Here is a 22,903-nt window from a genome sequence, read left to right as displayed (position 1 = left end):
GTCTCTCTCCTCTCACTCCATTGGTGTGTTCCCTGTCTCGGCCAAGTGGATTGTGTAAGCCAAGTGGTGCCCCATAGTGTGTGTGTGTGTATCATCCCAAGAGTGTGTCTCGGGTGATTATAGAGGCGTTGTGTGTGTTTCTATCCCGCTCACATTCTTTTGGTGCCCCCACTGAGGATCTTCTTCGAGTACCTTTAGCTTCGGGATTTCAGGTTGCAGACTACACGTTATGGGTTACAGGTACAGGTACGGGTACAAGTACAGGCGATTCACACAGGTACAGGTAGCTGGAGTAAAGTGATACACTGGCAAGTGGGAGTCACTTGCAGTTGCCGTGGGTATGCATCATTTGGTGTCTGTTTGAGCGCATTGTCTGCTGGTATTGTACGTTACTTGTGGAAACTGCCATTGTACGCCTTTGTGGAGCCATACTTGGTTTTAATTGGCAGTCCCAGTCATTTCTAAGACTTGGTATGGAAGATAGTCATTTCTGAGACTTGAATAAAGGAGATTTGCATACGCTTTTGTGAGAGGGTCGATAGCGTGAGGTTTTATTGAGCTGGGGGATTCTCAAATGTGAGATCCTTTCAGTGATACAGGTGGCTGGAGCACCTTTTTCGTGACCTCGCCACCATAGGCTATGTACTAGTGATTCCTACTTGATGCTCAAGTTCTATTGTTGGCAGGTTATGCATACATTTATAGTCTTTATTTTGGGTTCTCAATACTGTACTTCTGGGGAAACTCTGTAAAAAAATTTCCAAGTTATAATGGCTTGTTTTTTGATCTTTTAAGCCATTTATGCTGTTATGCTGCTGAAATTTTGGCAAAATCAGAGGATAAGTCAGATGTGTCTTCTTGGGAGCTGTATAGTTGGCTTTAAGGGATGATCAAAACGGACCTCAATTCACTCCTTTTCATTTAACACAAAGAATCCAGAATGTTCATGTGTCCAGGAAGATTTTTTCTTCCAGCAGCACATAGTCTTTGTGTTCGGGCCAAGAAGATTAAGAGAGATACTGGAATGACCTTTGCATGTTGTAATTCCAATGATTAACTATGAAAACTCATTTGATGTGCATGTGTTTGTCCTTATCTAAAGAGAAGCTCCATTGAAGTTTGTAGGGATTGAGTCAGTCAAAAGTTTTGGGTTCTTGCACGTGTGTTCGAAGGGGTCCTCAAAGCATCAAAACTTGAGTAGCCATGGCTTTCTCTTATCCAGAGTTTCATGGAAGAAGTGATGAAGATGTAGAAGACTTTTTGAAAAAAATGGAGGTTGCCTTCATTAGCAACTAGATTCATGAACCGGCGTAGATGTTACGTCTTCTCCAGATTCGTTTGAAGAGTGATGCATGAATTTGGTCCAAAGCATTTGAAGAGGAGTTGCGTGTGGCTGATCCACCTGTAAGATTGAGTTAGGACAATCTAAGGCATGGATTGGAAGTGGAGTTTGTGAAGATAGAAGATCCTGATAAAGTGTGGCAAGAAGTACAAGGTTTGGTGCAAAAGGAAGGTGAGCCATAGATGCGTACATACGTAAGTTTTCATTGGCATGGGAGCGGATGTGCAAGGCCTTAGCACCAGAGGTACCTCCACCTGACATGATGAAGAAGGACAGGTTCTTGGTTGGTCTTTGGGAGAATATACGTTGGAGAGTGGAGCTAAAGAAGCCTAGAACATATGAAGATGCGTTGGAGGGTGGCAAGGAACAAAGAGTGGAAGCTGAGGAAAATGAGCCAACTAGGGGTGGAGTCTTCGCCCCTGAGGTCTGAATTTCAGCCTATGGATTCTTTGCAAGGTCACATGCCAGGGGTTCATCATGAACGAGTGGTTTCTATTACTCCTCAAGTTATGCCAGCAGTGTCACTACATCAGTGCAAGATGATGGGCTAAGGCAAGACATGAGGCAAGTGGTAGATTTAATGGAGAATCTCAGCCTAAACATGCTAGGTCAAGTGGGAAATAATCGAGGTCGAGGGAGGTTTGAAAATCAACCAGGAGGTGAAGAAAGACCTAGGAATGGTGTTGGACAAAGCAATGGTAGGTTCTGGAGACAGACGCCCACGTGCTATAATTGCGGAGAATTGGGCCACATCAGCCCGCAATGTGATAAGCCACCAAGGATGGGGGGAGACATGTATCCATTGCCAAGACACGTGCTAACTAGGTCAAATGATTATGGTATCGAAATTAAGGGAGAAGAAGGAACCAGTGGATTAACCCAAGAGGAAAAGGGAAAGACAAAAGTGATAAGTGTAGTCACCTTGGAGAAGGCATCAAAGCTAGAGGATACATTAGTGATGGCTATTGGGAAGAGGACCACACAGGATAAGGAAGGAAGAAATGCCCCAGGTCCTAGTAAGAAGAAGGGAAAGAGCCATGCAGGCGAGGATGTCAAGGCCAAGAGGAAAAGGAGGGATCGTCGAAAGTTTCATGTTTCAGATTTTCCACTAGGGGATGGGCAATTAAGCTATGACTTGAAGGAGGATTTGACAAGCAGGAAGGCAGATGTTACTTTTGGGAAGCTTATAGAAATGGTGCCTAAGCTAAAGCAACAGTGGAAGAGGATGATTAACCCAATGGAGAAAGAGGCAGAGAGAGGTTCAATAAATGTGTTGGCAATACCATGCATTTTCCCAATAGTGCATGTGTGGCACAAAAGAAAAAATATGGGACAAGGTTATGTGGATGGTGGAGCCCAAATATGTGTCGTAACACACTCATGCATTGAGAAGATGGGTCTTACAGTGACTGGGGTGTCAGGCTTCCAGATTAGATTGGCAAACCATCAGAAAGTAAAATGTTTGGGTGTTGTAAAGAGCTTAGAAGTGGAGGCGTATGATGCAAAGGTGGTGGTTGATTTTCATGTGATGCCAGCGGGGTTGGGAGCATATCCTATTATAATGGGTAGACCATGGTTACGTGCAGTGGGAGCTGTTCAAGATTGGAGAGGTGGTACGATTAGCCTCTATGGAAAGACAGGTGCCAAGAAGCTTTATAATATGGACACAAGGAAAGTAGTTGTCAAAAGAAGCAGGAATTGATGACACAAATGATCAGTGGAGACCTCTCAACTATGGAGAAGGAGATATATTTACACATGCTGGCTAGTTTTCCTGATTTGTTCATTACTTCATATGAAGAGATCAGAGGGTTCAAGGGCGAAGAGATGCATATAGAGATGAGAGAAGGCGATAAGCCAGTGCGGAAAAGGCTAAGAAGGATGGGTCAAGAGCAAATGGAAGCCTTGAGGGAAGAGGTGGACAACTTACTGAAGGCAGGGTTCATAGTCCCAGTGGAGACCACAGAATGGGTGAGTCCAGTAGTAGTCAGCCCAAAGAAGGATGGAAAGTGGAGGATTTGTGTAGATTTTAAACCCTTAAATGCAGCCACTGACAAGAACCCATATCCTCTTCCATTCATCAATGAAATCTTGGATTTAGTGGGTAGGTTATTGTTAAGTATGGAGCTTGATTTACCCTTGTAATTTTCTGTGGTAAAAGTGCACATTTGTAAGGCCCCCATTATGAGGAGAAGCCATCGTGCATGAAGGAAAATCACTCACCGGAAACCCAAATTTTCACGGACAAGAATCAGGGGCAACTTTAGAGGCCTTGGGGATGGAGGCCCCCGAGACTTTTTTTTTCTTTTGCCGGAATATCCCTTTTCGCCAGAATATTATGGCCGGCAGGCGGCCGGAAAGTGGTCGGAAAACAACCGGTCGGTTGGCCGGTGGCCGGTAGTCAATGGCCGATGGCAAGTGGTCGGCAGTCAATGGCCGGTGGCCGGTGGTCGAAAGTCAATGGCCGGTGGCCGAATTCAATGGCTGGTGGCCGAATTCAAAAGCAGACTTGTCTTCTCAAGGGCGGCCACACATGGGCGGATTGGAGGGTCTGATTTGGACTTATTCGCACAAGGGAGGCTACACATGGCTGTCTCTCATAAGAGAGGGCAGCCCTTTTGGCCTATAAAAGGAGGCCATTTCTACACACATTTCATAGTGTGAAGTTAATGCAACAAGGTGAGTGTGAGGTGGTGAGAGTGAAGCAAGGCGGGAGCTCCATCAAGGGTTTAATCCCTTTGTAAACTACTTCTTCTTTTGAAGTGCTAAAGCCATTGAGTGGCTGCTTTCCCGTGGACATAGCCCACATTGGGTGAACCACGTATATCGTGTGTACTCTCTCTCTCTCTCTCTACTCTATAATCTCTTGTGTGTGAAATCTATCTCTCTCCAACAAGTAATCTACTCAAAAATCTATTTAGCTACGTCTTATTTCCTAACAGTTATGAGAGGTAAGTGTGTGTGATGGTTTTTCAGGCTATTTTCAATTGAAGATTGCTCTTAAAGACCGAACAAAAACAACTTTCATTATGCCATGGGGTTGTTATTGTTACATGGTATTGCCATTTGTGTTAACAAATGGACCATCCTTCTATCAAGAGAGAGCAAATTGGGTACTGGAACCAGTCATTGGTAGTTGTGTTAAAGCTTTTATGGACGACTTCTGTGTCTACAACAGTAGGGCTGAACATCATGAGAAGCTGTAGATGGTATTGGCTCGATATGATGAATGTGGAAGACAACTAAATCCAAAGAAATGTCATCTAGCATAGCCAAGGGTGAAGTTATTGGGCCACATGGTGTTAGAAAATGGCATTGAGGCTGATCCAGACAAGGTTAAGTCTATTATTCTTCTTCCATTACCTACGAGTACAAAGCAATTGGCAACCTTTATACACAAAGTGAAGTATATGGCACGGTTTATTCCATTGTCTTCACAGCTCCTTATCCATTACAAAAAGTGGCAAAGCATGATCCATTGCAATGGGATGACAAGTGTGAAGAAGTGTTTCAAGAGGTGAAAGAGGTTTTAGGGGGGTTGTCAGCCATGCAAGCTCCTGATTAGGAGAATTTTTTTTAATGTAAATCCATCAGTAGGGGATGATGCCATTGGAGCCATGTTATTACAAAAGGGGAAGGGCAACCATTATATGAGGCCAATGTATTGTGCAAGCCGAGTGAAGCTGGTAGCAGAGAGAAAATTCTCGGAAGTAGAGCTAGTGATGGCAAGTGTAATATTTGCTTGTCAATGATTTCGTCATTACTTGCTACCACGACCTTTTGTTTTCTTGACGAGTTATGCCTTTTTGCCACAGTTAATTAATGGCACTAACATGTCAAATGTGGTCAAGAAATGGGTAATTGAGTTGCAAGAGTTTGAGTTCTCTTTTTTAGTGGAAGACAGTACAAGGGCTACCCTAGCTGATTTGTTGACTTACAAGGAGAATCCCCTCCTTGTTAAGGAAGAGGTGGTGAGAAAGGTAGTCGAAGAAGTGCCACATATCAGCAATGCACATGTTTTGTTCTTTGATGGCTCATACAAGAAGAGCCATGATGCGGCTTCTGGGGGTATATCACTTTATGATCCAAAGGGGAAGCTAGTATGCAAGAGAGGGTTCAAATTGGATGCTCATAGTAACAATGAGGCTGAATATGCTACTTTGGAAGCTGGATTACACATTTGTTTGAAGCATGGGATTAGAAGGTTGAGCATAAAAGGTGATGCTTTGTTAGTTGTGAAGCAAGTGCTGGGTGTGTGGAAGAGTAAGAACACCTCATTGAAGGAAATGTGTTTCAAATTTAAAGGCCTGTTAAAAAAGTTCGAAGCATGGAGCATCAGACACATTGAAGGTGCTCTAAAATGGAGAGGCACATGAAGCAGCTCAAAGTATGATTGGGAAGCAATTTGTGTTGAGGACCAATTTACCTCTTTATCATGGCCGGGAAGTTTGGCTCAAGAAGAGGAGTTTTTGCTAACAGAAATCCTTCCGAAGGACATTCACAAGTCTAAGAAGTATGGTTTTGTGCGTAGAGCATCCAGGACAAATTGATTGGTGATGTCTTGTACATGAAAGGGGCTAGTCTAGTGTTGAGACGTGTACCTTGGTGGGAGGATCTTTATAGAGTGTTGGAAGAGAATCATGAAGGTGCATGTGGCGGACATTTTGCTCTAAAGATCACCTTGCATAAGATCTTGCAAGAGGGGTATGTATGGCCTAGTTTGCACAAGGATGTTCACCATTGGTGTAGGTCTTGCAATAGGTGTCAAGCATTTGGGAAGAGAGTATTGAAGCCAAAGCTACGAAAAACCATTACGGCCTTTGATGTGTTTGAAAAGTGGGGGATTGGTGCAATAGGCCTGTTACATATCACAAGCAGGGGCAAAAGCTATATTTTGATTGCAGTGGACTATCTCTCTAGATGGGCAGAAGCTATAGCAGTAAAACAAATCATTGTAAAGGATGTGGCAAAATTTGTGTACGATGAAATATGTTGCAAGTTTGTGGTGCCACTGGAGCTGCTTTCGGATAAGGGACAAGGATTTAGAGCTAAACTGCTAGACTTCTTATGCGCGAAGATGAAGATTAGGCACCAGCATACCACTCCTTATTACCCACAATGTAATGGCTTAAATGAAAGATTCAATGGTGAGTTGGTACAAATTCTTTCGAAAGTGACAGAGCACCAACGAAAGAATTGGGATTTGGAATTGCCTAGTGCATTATGAGCTTACCGTACTTCGGTGAAGACAGGTACAAGGTTTACTCCATTTCATTTGGTATATGGAAAGGAAGCACTATTTCCTGTGGAAGTAGAATTGCCAGCAATAAAGATGCTAGAGAAGTTGCTTGGGCCGCCTAGTGATGCATTCAAAGAGAGGCTCTTACAATTACCAGAGGTTTAGCTGGATAGGATGAGTGCATTGGAACATTATGGACAGATGCAAAATAAGGCTTTGGCAAAGATAAATGAAAAGGTCAAAAGTAAGGGTATCAAAAAGCATGACTTGGTTTTGCACTACAACAGTAAGCTGGACAAGACATTCCAAAAGAAGTTTCAAATTAAGTGGGAAGGCCCTTTCAAGGTAGTGGAGTGTTTTCCGAATGGTACATATCAGCTGGCTAACTTGGATGGGATTTTACATAAGTCAAGGGTAAATGGATCGCGTCTTAAATTGTATCATGCCAGGTTGATGATGGTGGAGCAAGATGAGCTCTCTGCAGAATAAGTAATGTATGTGAGGGATGAGGAGACCTGTGACGCAGCGAGTCTCATATCCCTTTTTGCTGCTGCTGATCATGAATGATCTAGCAGGCTAGGGGATGGGAAAATTATGTTAGGAGTTTTTTGGAAGAAGTGATTGCACATATGTACATACACATGCATGGTGCATCAAATAAAGGATTGCCCATTTTCCAGAGCCGGGTGGTTACGTGGGGCCCACATGTGTACAAGTAGGACAACATGTACATAATGCATCGATTTTCATCGTCACCAATATCAATGTGTTTTTTCTATAATAATGAGGAGTTGGTAGCACATAAAACTTCTCGAGGAAGCTATCCGCGGGCTGATGCCATGAGGTAAGCAGGTGCGTGAGATGGCATCTAGTGGCGTCAAGAGGTCGAATGGGGTCAATATTTGCACGTGATAAGTACGAACACAATGTGGGTGTTTTCTTGTGATAATTATGCAAAAAGGTCATCATGAGAATTGCATTTGGGGGCACTTCACGTGGTTGCGGGATGCATTATTGGAAAAAGTTGAGTGCCAGGTGTGCGGATGAATCCTGGATGAATGCAGCAGGGTGACAACTATGCACTGCGAGGCCACTTTTTGGCCTGTTCGGGTTTGAGGTCCACTCAAAGACCAAAGGTGCCCAAGTAATAAAGCTGAGTGAGAGAACTGAAAAACCTGAGAGAAGACCAAAAAAAATGTGGAGAGAAGAGGAGGAACAACCGAAACTGAGTTTTTGCTGTTTTTGGAGCCTGTTTTGGTCATAAACTGCTCATCCGAGGTCGGATTTGAGCACTTTGACATTGTAGACTGGAGTTTTGGTCCGTTCCGGACGCGATGGAACTGTTCATTTTGCCAAATTCCTCACTGTTTTTCTGCTGTTTTGGTTGTGTAAGTTTCTCCTACGAGCGAAGCCTCTGCTCCAATTTGTGATTGTATTTGGCATATGTTACCCATATTATGTGAGCTATTTGCCCCATTGGTGTTGGCCCAAGCTCAATTGTATCTAATCATCAGAAATCTTCCTCTTTTGAGCTGAGTTATGTGTGTGCGTGTGTGTCTCTGTGTTGAGTGGGAAAATGGATAGTCTCTCTCCTCTCACTCCATTGGTGTGTTCCCTGTTTCGGTCAGGTGGATTGTGTAAGCCGAGTGGTGCCCCATAGTGTGTGTGTGTATCATCCCAAGAGTGTGTGTCGAGTGATTATAGAGGGGTTGTGTGTGTTTCCATCCCGCTCATAGTGGGTATGATGGGATCTCCATTTCTTCGATAGGATCAGGTAGTCCCTTTGTAAACATTCTTTCCATCAAACATTTGGATCTGCTTAGATGCTGGTTCTAGATCCCTTTGGGTATGTTCTACCAAACTCCTTAATTGCTATCACTTGTGGGCTCAGATTGCACTGAGACCCCTGGCGAAACAACATATGGAGGATCCATCGAACTTACCAAGGGAGTATCCATTTGCGATAAGGTTGGTTGTTTAGCCCTCCCTGTATCCAAGAATCTCATGAGACCCGTTGAAGGCATGTTGATCCCCTTGTTCTGTCTTCTAACTCAATGACCCTATGGATGACCTCACAAACTCTTTGTTGTTGATCCTCCACACTAGTAGCACCCATTGTGGATTGTAGGACATCTAACCAACAAACATGATAGGTGTGACCTGTGTATAGGTTAGTTAGAGTTTCCGTTTGTAGTTCGTACTCCCAGTTCTCATTTAAGAATGCTCCATCTAGGCTTGAGGTGCTAGGGGTGTCCTTTGAGCTAGATGCAATGTTGCTTTCTAGGGGTTGGCCCTTAGCGGTTCCTAAGTCAGGAGCACTCGATTGCTCTCCTAGCAAGGATATTGACATAGGGGCTTTCGCTTTAAACTCTCTTCGTTGCTCCACCTTGTGTAAGCTCTTGATTTCCTTTTCCCTAGCCGCAATGATATATCGCTCAACCTCTTGCACTTCGGTAACGCTTCTACCATCGGGTAATATGACCTCGGAGGGGAATAGCTCTAAAGAGTCAGGGGGTGCAGTGAATGAAGTATTCACATGTACATTCTCTAAGGGCATAGGGTCTACGTTGGTCATGAATGACAAATTTACTTTCCCACCCCCCTCGTTTACATCATTAGCTCCATGTTCGGAGCGAGTGGGTCTACTAAAGGTTTCCTTCAAGCGGCTAAGCACGCTCAGCCCGGACCATGGACCCATGGCATGCATGTCTTGGCTTGAGCTATCATGATTAGGCATTGGGAAACCCTCCATGATGTCGTAGTCAGAGAAAGAGTCACTAGCCGCTATGTTTGGGTCTTGGTTTGTACTACCTTGGGTCCCCGGTGAGGGCCCGGAACCTAAGGTAGGTGGATAATGAGAACTCGCGTAAGCCAAAATTCTCTCTAGTTGCTCCGTCTCCAGCACATGACCAGAGCGTAGATGCATGTGCCTTTGGCACCCTACAAGCGTCGGCGAATAACCTCGAAGGTTAACCGCTTACTTTTTTAGGCGTCCGTTTTCACTCGTTTTTTTGATGTTTTTAGATATTTTAAATGATCGGCTTTTTTATTAAAGTGTGTGATAGCTTGAAACGAGCATATCACTCAGAGGGTTGTGGTGTGCTTTACAGCACAACGTTCGGTCACTTGAAGCTCCGTTGGTCCTCAAAAAGGTCGATTTTTGGCTAAGTGTGAGGCTAAATTCGTAATTTTAAAGGGCGACTGAGGCCTGAGCCTGAGCGTGAGCTTGGGCTTGGCTCTGGGATTGGGTTTGGGGGATATTCTCGATCCCGGTCCTACATTTAAAATTTTATTTTTTTAAATTTTTCTTTATTTCTTTTTTTTTTTTTTTTTTTGGGATAAGGTTGCTGCGGCCGCGCTGTGCAATCGAGCACACACGCACCTAATCTACCTACTTACAACTATTACAACTACTGTTACACACTACACACTACTACATTAACTCATTAGCTCTAACAGATCTACTTACTACTTACTGTACATTACACAGAACTAGTATTATGGATCTACTACCTTAATCCTAACACCTTATCACAAAGAAACACAGTACCTTTCAATTCCTTATTAACAATACAATACACATCAGCAAAACAAACTTCTTCTCAACACACACACCTTCCTTCTCTACCTTTCCTACAATTGAAATTGCACCACAAAGAAGCACAGAGTGCCATTCAAACTTAGTGTATGGCATTCCCCGGCAACGGCGCCAAAAATGTTCACGTCCGTTGCACGTGTCAATGCAAGGGACTTGCCGATACATTGTGTGCGAGCCACAAATGGCTCCAAGCACGCAACTAGCCTAAACTAGTAAGCTCAAAGATGGTGATGGTGTGTCACTCACAGCTCTACACTTGCTGTCGTGGAGGATTCCTCGCCGCGAAGAAAGAGGAGCCGCCGCTACACCGGGCTCAATCGCTTCACCGCCGTCGTGCCGCTGTCGCAATGCTTGATCACGCACACACACATTCTCTCGATCTCTCTCACGCATACGCACACACACAAGGAGATGATGAAGAAGAAGATGGAGATGGAGCAAGAGCACTCTTCAATTGCACAAATGAGAGAATGAGTGAATTTTAGGTTTAGTTGATTTTTTAATGAGCTCGCCCCATTCACACTTGGGCACCCATGCTTAGCCAAATAATCCCTTGAATGTTCCAACTAGAGTGCGCCTCTCATCGGCGATCACTCTTACCCTTTTCCTATTGGAGGACAAGCCCGGTACCTGACTCTACCAAATAAATAATATGGTGTTCGTCTTAGGTGATAGGAATGTGCATGAGGGTTAACAGGACCATACCGGCTAGCATTAGCATGTCACACCCGACGTTTGCTATGCCTAGGGTGCCACATATGAACTTTGGGCCACCACATGGCACAACACCGTACCAAACATGGAACACATGGGCTTCTTATGCGCCAAGCCCAATGCCAATACCTACTCCACATGTAGTCTTTGGAGCACCTTCACCCACGGTGCCTGCTTACTTAGGTGACTTGGCAACGTTTGCTCAAGCTATCGGTCGATCTATTGCTGAGAATATGCATAACAACCTGATACAAAACCTAAAAGTAAGGCAGTACAAATAGCCAAGCTCACACAAAAATTTGGTGGAGATGCGGATGTGAGAAAGCATATCAAAGTGTTTGAACAAATATGCGATTCTCTAGGAGAACACAATGACATGCATAAGAGTAATGCTTTAAGCCTAAACTTAAGTGGGAAGGCAGGGGATTGGTATAGAATCCTAAGGGTGGAAGAAAAAACGATTTATCCTACTCTTAGGAGACTGTTCTTGAAAGAATACATACGAGAGGGAGTGCTTTGGGTTGTAGCCTCTTAGCTCCAGAAGGCCCAACGAGAGGAAGGAGAGTCGGTGAGAGACTTTATTAGTTGCTTAAAGCATTTGAATTCTAGTTGTAATCCAAATGAGCGCTTCAATAATAATCAATTGCTTTATAGATTCATTAGGGGATTAAGACATGAGGATATCTACAATGGCCTAGTCATTAGAGGTATCACCACTTGGGAAGCAGTCACCACCAATGCGATCCAATTGGAGGATAATTTAATGACTCAAGGAGAAAGAGTGTCCGTTGAGCCTAAATCTATAAGCTCACAAGCATCGGGGCATTAACGAATGACCCTAAAGACTATTGCTAAGGGGCCAAAGATATCTGAGTTGACTTTAGCAGATCTCACCAAGGCCATTCAAGAGAGTCTTAGAGACAATTGTGCTTTGCAAAACAATCATATGTATCCAAGAAGGGAGCAACAACGGTTCTCAGTATGCTATGGTCCGCATAGTACCAGTGAATGCCCTAATTTTAGAGTAAAATTCAATGGGAATTTAAGAGACCACCTTTTCAATGCTATGAGTGTGGAGGTCCACATCGTGTGGCTGAGTGTCGTATTAGGCTACAAAAGAATGCCACACTAATGATAACCAATCAAGTGAGCACGTCTACAATGCCGATACTCATGTGTAATCGATGTGGCATAGATCATTTGATTGCCCAATGTCCAAATAATCCAAATGCACCAAAGATCACACCATTTAACTTGATTGAGGTTACCTAGGAGCCATCACAAAGTACACCTGTGGTACCAGTAAAACGTACTCACACAATCAATGCTCCAAAAACAAAATTATATTCTTGAGGAAAGAGACACGAAATTAATTGCCCAAACTCAAAAGAAGAAGAAAACACGAAGGAAGAGATCGCAAAAAGCAACGAAGTCAGACCCCAGTTCAAAGACCAACATAGGGACTAGTGATGACCCCGTATATATGAACGACGCTGAAGAGGATTCTGATTCAGGTGAAACCATGGAGACCAAAATGACCACCAAGATAGAAACCAACAAGGAAGATCTTTATGAGCCACAATGGCTAGGATCCAAGAAGAAGATAGGAACTCATCCACACCCTACAGAGGAGATCGAGCGAGTCAAGCAATTAAGGAGTTTGGTAGAATATACCTAAAGGGATCTAGATCCAGCACCTAGGCAGATCCAGATTATAGACACAGTGTTCCCTACGCAACAACAACCTCACCAAGTCCATAGACCCTTAGCCATACCTAGTGTCATCCAAGAAGAAAGTGATTTAAAGTCATGGGAAAGTGAGCATACTCACTTCTTGATGGAAAGAATGTTTATAGAGGGACTACCTGACCCTATCGAAGAAATGGAGATCCCATCTTCCCCATGTCAAGGGAATGAAGCCCAAAAGGTGCCATTAAACATTGCCAAATTGATGGATTTCATGTCTTCAGAAGTTAGAACCACCATCATGTCCAAACTATATAAAGACCCTGAGCTAGTCTCAGCTCTTCGAGCTTTCCTCAATGGAGAACTGAAGGTTGGGCTACCACAATTTGCACAAATGGATGGAGTTGGGGAGATGCCAATAGAGGAGGAACACTTAGATCCACAACCCAACCTAGATGAGAACCTTGTGGTAGAAATACTTGTTAACAAGTTGGGACAATACTTTGAGGGCGATGATACCAATGCGACCATACCAATCATTACTAAGGGATTAACTGTGAAGGGAATCCTTGATGGTGGCTTTGGGGTTAGCATTGTGACTAAAAATTGATGGGAAAGTATTGGAAGACCTCACCTTGGGACCACAACCATAGTAATAAAGATGGCCAATGGGTCTATTGTTAAACCTATTGGGATGCTAGAAGATCTCAAGATCAAGGTCTTTGGACATAAAATAAGAATTACCTTCATTTTTATGGATTTCTCCAAGCACACTGGCATCTGAGATGATCTTAGGATGTCCTTTCTTGAGGGAAGCAAAAATGGTGCATGACTGGTCTAAACACCATGTCTACTTGCAGTTCCAAGATTCTGTCATTCGAGTGGATCTGGTAACTGGTCGAGCACATCCTCTAGGAAACAGGTTTATAATTGATCATAGTTCTGACACCACAGTTCACTCGGCCCCATTGCAGTATTGTTACACCTGTGAAGCGGACACTGTTGTTGGGGAAGATTCTCCTTATATGGATGTTCTACTACCTGGGATGACTGAGTCGGACAATGTGGATTGGTCCACCTCGCGGCAACCATAGACACTTGGGGAAACATGAGGACGGCCTAGGTAACACCTGAGGGGGATGAAATGCCACCACTGGTATCCTTAAATATGCTAGAAGTAATGCATATAGCTTTTGACAAGACTCATCCTCATATAAGAAAGAAAACATACAAGTGGTATCCTAATCTTCTTTAGCGACCATGGTTGATGCTAAAAAACAGAAGCCTTGTAAGAAACGTCCCACTCACTCCAAGAAATGCAAGGAAACGTGGCATTGGATTCCTAAACGACTATTGGAAGCCCAAGGCTACTATAAAGGAAATGATCAAATTTGGGTGCCAAAACGTAGATTGCGTTCTTACCTGTCACCTAACCCATGTGAGTCAAACATTGTGACAACAAAGTCGATGAAAGATCGTGGGAAAGGAAAAATCGTAGAACACTATACACCGGATCCGGAGCTAGTATGGGTTCCCTAGCGAGAAAGGCTTGTTTTTCTCAACTCAACCATAGAAAAAATGAATAAAGCTTCTAGCTCCTCATGCAATGCATCCATAGAGGTAAAAGCTTCTACACAACCTCCACCTACTATAGGCAGCCTCCATGAAGTTAAAAAAGATTTGACACCTCTCATTGTTCAATTATTACGTATGCACTACTTCAAGTTCGTTCATGGGAGAGTACCTTACCACCCTTGCAACTCGATGAGGCACCCAAGGTAATAGAGAACTATTGGCTAAAATCCTCACCTATTACCAATTGAAATAACTGGTTCCAAAAGGTGATGGCATCCTTTTAAAGTATGATCTACCCAAGAAAGGGGTAGTCTTCATTCACGTCAGTCTATTGATTTATTTCCCTCTTACCCTTCTTTCCCTGACCCTTGAGCTTTCCGATCTTAGGGAATGTATATATAAAGCCTTATACTCACAAAAAACAAAAAATAGTAAAGAGCAAGAGCAATTGGCAAACGGGTGTGCACAATAAAAGTCAAAACATTCACCCAGACCTACACATTCACATCCGATACATTGAAACAGAAACCTATATCATCAAACACCTTTGATCCTCATCACTCAAGTGATGGAGGGTAGGTAGGATTAGTACAATAGGAGTGTTTCTGTTTTAGAGTTTAGTGATTAGCAAAGTTCTTTTTCCCACTGATGTGCCTCCTAGAGGTATTCTTGTGCCTCATAGTGTGTACAAGAACGTGTTGCTGTGGTTAGGATTTGGACCTTCATGGAATCTTTCTGTCGTCCACTCTTCAAACCAAGCGCGATCATCAACACAAATAGGTGTTTCTTGTCCATTAGCATTGTCCCTTATCTTTTTTGCATCTATGTTTGTCTGCTTTAATTGTGATTGGTAGCATAATATTCAGCGCATTTGCTTAGTACCAAACATTAAATTCAATGTAATTTTTTGTCATGATCACTTGTTTAGGTTTAAAAATCAAGCAATCCGACTAAGCTAGTTTGACCAAGCTAGGCGTTAGAGATCTTCTCTTAATACCACGGGGAATGCCTTCCTAATAATCAATGGTTACTTAGGTTCTTAATCCAATTTTGGCAGCATTGTGTGCAATGTACTAGGACTTTCTAGTGGGCTTAGTCCCTATTGACCTTTAGCTTAGTATTATAAAGGGAGTTTACTAGTGTGATGAGCCTGGGGGGGGGGGGGGTAATAGTGTTATATGACCCCCCAAAGTTACAAAATTAAAATGCTGAAAACGAACAAACAGAACGAAAAAATCAAAGTGCCACAATGTAAACTCTTAGGTTGGAAGAGAAATCTCAGCTTAATTTGATACTTCACTCACATGTATCGCCTATGGTACTAGAGCCCTAGAGGTTCCCAGTGTGGGCGCTTTTCCTTGAAAAGCAAAAAACCCAAGGCATACAAAATAAGCACACACATCAAAATTGAATCAATGTGGAAAGACTTTGGGGGGTCAAAGAAAAGTAAATAAGTTAGGTGATGATTTCATCAGAATTCCTTTTATTGTAGCTTAACTACGAGGTCTTCTAGGTATAGCCTTTAGTCAGCCTTCGGACATGAAATACTTGGCTCTCGCGATTAAACAACTTAATTGACCAGAGAAAATAGAGAAGCTTACCCATGGTATAATTAGTCGATCTTTAGTGCCTTTTGATCGTTAAATTAGCGACCCCGAACTTGTTTATTTTTTACCTTTACAACTATTTATGCCTTTGATTATATTACAATTTAATGTTTATTGCTGACAAATGGTTTAAAATTCTGTTACCAATCAATTTGTTTGACTACAAGTGCATATGTTTTTTAATTGTATATAAGAATGCAATTACTGTGCCAATGTTGTTTGATTTTGCGGTGACTGAACAAGGCTAAGGACATTCATCTCAAATGCTCTTTCACCTCAACGAACGAGCTTCAACTCAATAGCTTCCAAGGACAGAATCTCCATCAGGAAGGGGGGCATGTTTACCCTCATGGCTCACGGACACCCTATCACCTATGACAGATGCTGTATTATTTATTTGGTAGAGTCAGGGACCGAACTTGTTGGTCCAATAGAAATTGGGTAGAGTGATCGTCGATGAGAGGCGCACTCTAACTAGAACATTCAAGGGCTAGTTGGCTAAGCATGGGCACCAAAGTGTGAATGGGTGAGCTCATATAAAAGTCACCTAAACCTAAAAATCACTTATTCTCTCATTTGTGCAATTGAAGAGTGCTCTTGATCCATCTTCATCTTCTTCTTCATCTCCTTGTGTGTGTGTGTATGCGAGAGAGAGAGAGAGAGAGAGAGAGAGAGAGAGAGAGAGAGAGAGAGAGAGAGAGAGAGAGAGAGAGAGAGCGATCGAGCATTGTGACGATGGCACGACGGCGGTGAGGCGGTTGAGCGTGACGTGGCGGTAGCTCTTTCTTCTTCACGGCAAGGAATCCTCCATGAAGGCGAGCGTAGGGCGGTGAGTGACACACCCTTGCTCTCTTGAGCTTGCTAGATTAGTTTGGTTGTGTGCTTGTAGCCATTTGTGGCACACAGTGTACGGAAAGTCCCTTGCATTGACACATGCAAGAGACGCGCACACTTATCCAGTTCACAGAGGATATCCTCATATCCTCTGTTGTCTGAATATTCCAGTCAAAAAGCTTTGAGCAGTTTGTTGTATGATCTAAGTGTTAAGTATGGAGCCTGATTTACCCTTGTAATTTTCTGTGGTAAAAGGGCACATTTGTAAGGCCCCCATTATGAGGAGAAGCCATAGTGTGTGAAGGAAAATCACTCACCGGAAACCAAAATTTTCACAGACAAGAATTAGGGGCAACTTTAAAGGCCTCAAGGACGGAGGCCCCCGAGACTTTTTTTTCACCAGAATATTCTTTTTTGCCGGAATATTATGGCCGAATGGCGGCCGAAAAGTGGTCGGAAAACAACCGGTCGGTTGGCCGGTGGCCGGTAGTCAATGGCCGGTAGCCGAATTCAATGGCCGGTGGCCGAATTCAAAAGCGGACTTGTCTTCTCAAGGGCGGCCACACATGGGCGGATTGGAGGGTCTGATTTGGACTTATTCGCACAAGGGCGGCTACACATGGCTGTCTCTCATAAGAGAGGGCAACCCTTTTGGCCTATAAAAGGAGGCCATTTCTACACACATTTCATAGTGTGAAGTTGATGCAACAAGGTGAGTGTGAGGTGGTGAGAGTGAAGCAAGGCGGGAGCTCCATTAAGGGTATAATCCCTTTGTAAACTACTTCTTGTTTTGAAGTACTAAAGCCATTGAGTGGCTGCTTTCCCATGGACGTAACCCACATTGGGTGAACCACGTATATTGTGTGTACTCTCTCTCTCTCTACTCTATAATCTCGTGTATATAAATCTGTCTCTCTTTATTAAGCAATCTACTCAATTATCTATTTAGCTACGTCTTATTTCCTAACAACTGGTATCAGAGCAAGGTTTGCTCGTAGCTAAATTATCTCAAGGAAAGGATTCCTTGAATTGAGTGGGAGTTATGGCGGAGGAAGGGAAGCTCAAGATTGAGAAGTTCAACGGCAAAAACTACCAACATTGGAAGATGCATATTGAAGACTATCTCTACTAGAAGGACCTCTATTTGCCACTAGGCGGTCTTGCGAAGAAGCCCGCAACAATGGCAGATGAAGCATGGATTGTCCTTGATCGAAAGGCACTGGGAACAATCCGGTTAAGCTTGGCGTCAACAGTGGCCTTCAATGTTTCGGAGATGAAGACCACGGAGGACTTGATGAAGTCACTTGACGACTTCTACGAGAAACCATCGGCATCCAATAAGGTATTTCTTACGAAGCGCTTGTTCAATCTAAAGATGGCAGAGAATGGTTCAGCTGCAGAACACCTAAATGACTTTAAGACAAACATAAGTCAACTTCGATCAGTGAAAATCAATTTCGATGACGAAGTGCTAGCTCTCCTTATACTATCATCTCTACCGGATAGTTGGGACAGCCTTGTGATGGCTATAAGTAATTCTATCTCTGGCACAAATACTCTTAAGTTTGATGATGTTGTGGGTGTTCTCCTAAGCGAGGAAATGCGAAGGAGAAGCACAGGAGAATCATCAAGTGCCGCACTATCAGTGGAAACAAGAGGAAGGCCTAAGGAGAGGTTCAAAAACCAAAAGGGTCGTGATCGCTCAAGGCGGAGCAAGTCACGCACAAAGTCAGTTCTTGAATGTTGGAACTGCGGCAAGAAGGGCCACGTCAAGAAGGATTGCTGGTCCACGAAGAAGAAGGAGACAGAGTCTCAAGACAACAAGCCAACATTGGAGGCCAATGTGGCAGGTAAAGTAGAGCAAGATGCTCTAATTCTCTCATTAGACAATGTGTCTAATTCCTGGATAGTAGATTCCGGGGCTTCATTCCATGCTACACCACACAAGAAACATTTCCAAGACTACACCAAAGGTAATTTTGGGTATGTATACTTGGGAGATGATGAAGCTTGTGAGATTGTCGGCAAAGGTACAGTTTCTGTCAAAACTGCTAACGGAAATGAATGGAAGCTTAAAGATGTTAGGCATGTTCCTTCTCTTCGCAAAAATTTGATCTCTACAGGACAATTGGACGATGAAGGTCACAACATTGCATTCAGAAACAAACGGTGGAAGATCTCAAAGGGATCTTTGGTGGTTGCCAAGGGTGAAAAAGTCGGTACACTTTACTTGTGTACTGTTAGCACGCAACCTTCAGCTTGTGCAGCAACTACAGAAGTTGACAGTGCGGTGTGGCACTACCGACTTGGGCATATGAGTGCCAAAGGAATGCAAATCCTTCAAACAAAGAAGCTTCTACCAGGTTTGAAAGAAGTGGACTTAGAGTTCTGTGAAGATTGTGTTTATGGTAAACAAAAGAGGGTAAAATTTCAAAAATCAGGAAATGAAAGAAAAAATAAAAAACTTGAGTTGGTTCATTCTGATGTTTGGGGTCCTGCAAGTACACCATCACTTGGTGGCTCATTGTACTATGTAACATTCATAGACGATGCGACTAGAAAAACATGGGTTTATGTCATGAAGAATAAATCCGATGTATTTTTCATATTTCAAAGGTGGAAAGCCTTTGTGGAGAATGAAACAGGTACCAAGGTTAAATGCCTCAGATCCGACAATGGAGGCGAATATTGCAGCCAAGCTTTTGAAAGCTTTTGTGCTAGCAATGGCATTCGGAGGCAAAGGACAACCCCAAGGACACCTCAACAAAATGGGATTTCGGAAAGGATGAACATGACAATCATGGAACGAGCACGAAGCATGCGGCTACATGCAGGCCTACCGCTTGAGCTTTGGGCGGAAGCTGTAAGTACGTCTGTGTACTTAATCAATCGGTCACCCTCAATGGCATTGGATGGGGGAGTTCCAGAAGAGGCATGGGCATGTAAACCGGTGAATTATGCATTTCTCAAAGTGTTTGGGTGTGAGGCTTTCATGCACATAGATAGAAGCCTAAGATCAAAGTTAGATGCAAAGTCCAAAAATTGTTTCTTCATTGGCTATGGAGAAGGAGACTTTGGGTATCGCCTATGGAATCCTGAAGATGGTAAAATCTTAAGGAGTAGGGATGTAATTTTTAACGAACAAAATATGTACAAAGATTACTTGGAAAGAAAACAAACAAAAGAAACAGGTGATGAGTACATGGAGCTTGAGGACGGTGAAGACTCAAGGACTGCAAACGGTGACAATGTGCAACAACGTCAACCAAATGAGGAGCCTCAACCTATTCCCCGAAGATCTACAAGAGCAAGTAGACCTCCAGAAAGGTTTGTTCCTTCCTTCAACCATCTCTTGATCTCAGATTCTGGAGAGTCGGAATCATATGAAGAAGCTATGCAACATGAATCCAAAGAAGAATGGACGAAGAGCATGCAAGTGGAGATGGACTCACTACATCGCAACCAAACATGGGAGTTGGTTGAGTTGCCTAAAGGTAAGCGGGCACTTAAGGAAGAAGAAGGTGGGAAGAAAAGGTACAAGTCTAGGCTTGTGGTAAAAGGTTTTTCTCAAAAGAAAGGTATTGACTTCAATGAAATATTTTCTCCTGTTGTAAAAATGAACTCAATTAGGCTTGTCTTAAGCCTTGTGGCTGCTCATGATCTAAATCTCGAGCAAATGGATGTAAATACGGCATTCCCTCACGGTGACTTAGAGGAGGAAATCTACATGCTTCAACCAAAGGGGTATGAAGTAAAAGGTAAGGAGAAAATGGTTTGCAGATTAAAGAAGAGCTTGTATGGTTTAAAGCAAGCATCAAGACAATGGTACTTGAAGTTTGATCGATGGATGTTGGATCATGGATTCACAAGATGCAACTCGGATCACTGCGTCTACACGGAGAATTTGGGAGATGGGAAATTCATCATCCTAATGTTGTATGTTGATGACATGTTGATTGCAAGTGCTAACATGCAGGACATCAAAGACCTAAAAGAGGAGCTGTCCAAATCTTTTTCAATGAAAGATTTAGGTGCTGCAAAGAGGATACTTGGTATGAAAATATCAAGGGACAGGATGAAGAAGACAATAAAGCTATCTCAAGAAGATTACATCAAGAAGGTACTAGAAAGGTTTGCAATGCAAAATGCAAAACCAGTTTCTACACCTTTGGCTGGTCATTTTAAATTAACGAAGGATATGTGTCCAAAGACACAAGAGGAGATAGCCTATATGTCTAAAGTTCCATATGCTGCAGCGGTAGGTTCTCTAATGTATGCTATGGTCTGGACAAGGTGAGACATTGCACATGCAGTGGGAGTTGTGAGTAGGTTCATGGACAACCCAGGTAAAGAGCATTGGCAAGCTGTGAAGTGGATACTTAGGTATCTAAAAGGGACAACAACAAATGCTTTGTATTTTGGAGGAACTGATATTTTTCTAGAAGGGTATGCTGATGCTGATATGGCAGGTGACAAAGATACTCGAAGGAGCACTACTGGCTATGTGTTCACGGTTGGAGGCACAACAGTAAGCTGGGCTTCAAAGCTGCAGAAAGTGGTTTCACTTTCTACCACGGAAGCAGAGTATGTAGCAATGACGGAGGCAAGCAAAGAAATTCTGTGGCTTCACAGATTCTTAGAAGAGCTTGGATTCAAACAAGACAATTGTGTCTTGTACAATGATAGCCAAAGCGCTATCCATCTTGCGAAGAACTCAGCTTTTCATTCAAGGACAAAGCACATTGAGGTGAGATATCACTTCATACGCACTCTTTTGGAAGAGGGACAACTAAACCTAGGAAAGGTGCATACAAGTGAAAATCCTGCAGACATGTTCACAAAGGTGGTCAACAAGGAGAAGTTGAGCTTTTGCTCATCTTCAATCGGCATTCAAGGATAAGAAGCCAGAATGGAAAGCAGTCACAGGTTTGGTTTGGAGATCAGTCTCCAAGTGGGAGATTGTTAAGTATGGAGCCTGATTTACCCTTGTAATTTTCTGTGGTAAAAGCGCACATTTGTAAGGCCCCCATTATGAGGAGAAGCCATAGTGCGTGAAGGAAAATCACTCACCGGAAACCAAAATTTTCACGGACAAGAATCAGGGGCAACTTTAAAGGCCTCGGGGACGGAGGCCCCCGAGACATTTTTTTCCGCCGGAATATTATTTTTCGTTGGAATATTATGGTTGGACGGCGGCCGAAAAGTGGTCGGAAAACAACCGGTCGGTTGGCCGGTGGTTGGTAGTCAATGGCCGATGGCCGGTAGCCGAATTCAATGGCCGGTGGCCGAATTCAAAAGCGGACTTGTCTTCTCAAGGGCGGCCACACATGGGCGGATTGGAGGGTCTGATTTGGACTTATTCGCACAAGGGCAGCTACACATGGATGTCTCTCATAAGAGAGGGCATCCCTTTTGGCCTATAAAAGGAGGCCATTTCTACACACATTTCATAGTGTGAAGTTGATGCAACAAGGTGAGTGTGAGGTGGTGAGAGTGAAGCAAGGAGGGAGCTCCATTAAGGGTATAATCCCTTTGTAAACTACTTCTTGTTTTGAAGTACTAAAGCCATTGAGTGGCTGCTTTCCCGTGGACGTAGCCCACATTGGGTGAACCACGTATATCATGTGTACTCTCTCTCTCTCTCTACTCTATAATCTCGTGTATATAAATCTGTCTCTCTCCATTAAGTAATCTACTCAATTATCTATTTAGCTACGTCTTATTTCCTAACACTAAGCTGGCAAGCTGGGTAATGGTAGTACCATTTGCTTGCGGCATCCTTCAGTGGCTGAGGAAAGTATTCTCCCTAGTCATCTTCATCGATACTCTTCAACTCAACATACTATTCAAAGGCTTGGATATGAACATCTAGATCATCTTTCTTCCCACATTTGAACACTGGAAAGGAAATTTTTAATGAAGAGGTATAATCATGTCGATCAACATCGTTTCTGCCTCTTCTAACCTTAGGAACCTGACTCTTTCTTGAAGACTTCTTGTAATGGTCCATATCAGCATCCCAATCAATTTCTTCATTAGTCTCAATTTCTGCCTCCTCTCTGGCTTTTTTGTTGGAACTATGGTGACTACCTTTATTGCCTTTGGCTCCTTCATCCCTCTGTGTGGTCCAAGAACTCCTAGCCTTGCGTATTTCCCTCTTAGCCCTTCTTCTTCTGGACTGACTGGAGTGTTGAGAATCCTTGGCTTCATCAGCATGACTGTGCTCCTCTTGAGCCTCGGTATCAGTCACCGGTTCATTCTTAGGATCAAAATCTCTTTCTGATTCCTCAGGGATAGGGTCAATGCGG

This window comes from Adiantum capillus-veneris, chromosome 30 (assembly GCF_014529385.1).
Source record: "Adiantum capillus-veneris isolate H3 chromosome 30, ASM1452938v2, whole genome shotgun sequence".
NCBI lineage: Eukaryota > Viridiplantae > Streptophyta > Polypodiopsida > Polypodiales > Pteridaceae > Adiantum > Adiantum capillus-veneris.
The sequence above is the reverse complement of the archived record's forward strand: the minus strand, read 5'-3'. Positions refer to the sequence as shown.